Here is a 3,021-nt window from a genome sequence, read left to right on the forward strand (position 1 = left end):
TCCTTATAAAGGCATTCTTTCATTATCAATAGACAACCACGCAGACATTTCAAGTGACTTTCCCAAATGTTACAAAGCAGATCCATTACACTTCCTTACCTCTTATCCAGTCCTTCAAGTACTCACAGGATACTGTTTATTTGAAAAAAATGTATAACTATTTAAAAAAAGCTTTGGATAGAGTGCCTTAAAGTTGTGATTGATATACATATCTCCTATCTGCATGAATGTCACTGAGAAATCATGCTCCACAATAGACCAAGAAACCCTCAGAAGAATTTTTCTGTCCTAAGCCACAGTGGCAAAGGCTGCTGGTTGATGCCAATATCCACTCTCTCCATGTTTCTTGCTAACAGAACCCTGATCTTAGCTGGGCACCAGACACCTGGAATAAAAAGCTAATTTTCTAGGATCCCTTGTAGTTAGGCAAAGCCCTTGGAATAAGTTCTGCCTAATGGTATAGAAATATTGCAAGGGAATCCTATGACCTCTCCGTCAGGGATCGGACTCACCGAGGGGTCATTGTTAATGGCGGCACAGGTTACGAGCCACTGAATAAAATACAGGTTTGTGACACTATAGTAATATAAATAATAACTGAAAATAATTGAGATTGGGGGGGGGGGGAGGTGAGATATTTACATAGCCTGAATATAGCTGCCTGCAGGGGTGCCTGGGTGGCTCAGTGGGTTAAAGCCTCTGCCTTCAGAACAGGTCATGATCTCAGGGTTGTGGGATCAAGCCCTGCATTGGGCTCTCTGCTCAGCGGGGAGTCTGCTTCCCCCGCCCTCTCTGCCTGCCTCTGTTTACTTGTGATTGCTCCCTGTCAAATAAACAAACAAAATCTTAAAAAAAAAAAAAAGATAGCTGCCCACAAATTACAAATTAACTACAAAAGGGAAAAACACAGCTTAATGGGTGAGAAACTGGAAGAACTACTTCAGTCCAAACTGCTCTAGTCATCCTGAAGACAGCAAGTCAAAATCATGAGCCAACCAACAGGATCCAATGAGAAAAGAAAGCATTGCTTCCGTGACATTCTTGTCAAAGGTTCAGAACGTGAGTCTAACAACAAGGGAACATTAGACAAAGCCAAACCAAGGACAGTCTACAAAACAATGCTGGTAATCAAAGTATCAAGGTCATGAAATCCAAGAAAAAACCCGAATGGACAGGAAGTTGTCGTAGGCTACTTGAAGAGACATGGAATTTATATGCATAATCCCTCATCTTTATGGGGACATTGCTGGCACTGTTGATAAAACTTGAATGGAATCTGAAGATCAGATGGTAGGTAGTAAACTGAAGGTCTTCCCCTGGGCTTGGTGGTTGCACTGTGGTTTTGCAGAATGTCTTTTTTGCGGGAAATGCATACCAAACTCTCCAAGGGTCATAGGATATCTTATCAGCAGTTACCCTACAAGGCTCCGAAAAAAGGTCTTTGTAGTGTTACTGCAACTTCCTGTACATTTGTGACTATTTCTCAAAAAAGATTTTCCAAAATAAGTGAAAGATACCAAACCACAGATTTGAAAAGTGCTGTAACACGCAAGCGTGGTAAGGATATAAAAAAAACTGTACTCACTGGGGCACTTGGATGGCTCAGTGAGTTTGGCCTCTGGCTTCGGCTCGGGTCATGATCTCAGGGTCCTCGGATTGAGCCCCGCGTTGGGCTCTCTGCTCAGTGGGGAGCATGCTTCCCTCTCTCTCTCTGTCAAATAAACAAATAAAATCTTAAAAAAAAAAAAAAAAACAAAACCTGTACTCAGGTACATCCTAATAAAACCTGACCTCACCGTTGCCTTCTAGCTCCCAGCAGTAGGTCTCATTCTCACCATCCCCACACCCACTAACAGGAATTTCCAAATGTCTTTTCATCTTGGAGGTATAAATGCCTTGAGACATTTCACTTTATCGAGAGGAAAAGGTCCTTCCCCTTTCCTTCCAAAGCTTTCCTCTTTTGCTGTTTCAGGAACTTTGACGAACGAGACTTCCATATTAGTCAGGGTACTTCCAAGCCCACAGCCCAGAGGTCCAGACAACTCGATCACAAAAATGCATGGTAGATGTCCAAAGGCTGGAGAGTCTGCAATATTTCTACTTTTTGAACTCCCAGTTATATAGAGCTGCATCAAATGCAATTCCATTCCTCATCAAGGGTTTTTTTCCCTCACCTTGAGTTAAAGAAAATATCAGACCTTTACAACCCTGTTGTTAGATTTCAGTATGTTGTTGCCCCCAGAAGCAAATTCTTAGGTAAGACAAAGACACAGCCCTCAAAGGCAAGTCATAATTTTTCAGATATAGGTAGGGGGGTTGTTTATGGTGGTTTGCCCCGGACAGTCCTCATTTACACCTGTTGTCCCAGCACCAGCTTTCACTCTCAAAGTGGCCCCAGTTTGGACTATAAATTACACGGTCACTGGGAACAGTGTAGATTAAAACAAACGTGGAGGGAAAAAATCTGTATTTGGTAGATACTTAATACCTGACGTTCTTTGTTGTGGTTGGCTAGATGTTGTTATCTTGATTTCCCAGGATCTGAAACCCATTTATGTTTAGGAAACCCACCATTGTGGAAGTCTTGGAGCAAGACAGGGCATAGGCAGGCACTTGGGCTTATGCTCTAAGCTTGGTAAGTTACAGAATATCTTTGCCAGAACTTGGAATCAGAAGCAAATGACAAGGCAGCATTATCAGACCTTACTCGGGCAGTAAGAGAGGCAACCTCTAGAGACTACTGTCCAGAGCAGTGGGGGCAGCTGGCAGTGCCCAGGCCCTCTGGTGGTGTCAGTGTCCTTGCATCGTGACCTGTCTGTGGTGTCAACTACTTTAATTTTCCTTAGTTCTTAGATATGCATTTTCAACCTTGATTCTCCAACTTTTCTATTAATTCCAAGAGCTAGCTACTTGAGCTAGCTAACTTTTTCTAATTCCTTTTTTCCTGTTGCTGACAAAACTTGGCTTCTACTATGTATAACCAAGAAAGTAAGTACAATCAGCATACAATGCTAAACAGAA

The sequence above is a fragment of the Mustela lutreola genome, chromosome 14, assembly GCF_030435805.1.
Source record: "Mustela lutreola isolate mMusLut2 chromosome 14, mMusLut2.pri, whole genome shotgun sequence".
Lineage (NCBI taxonomy): Eukaryota > Metazoa > Chordata > Mammalia > Carnivora > Mustelidae > Mustela > Mustela lutreola.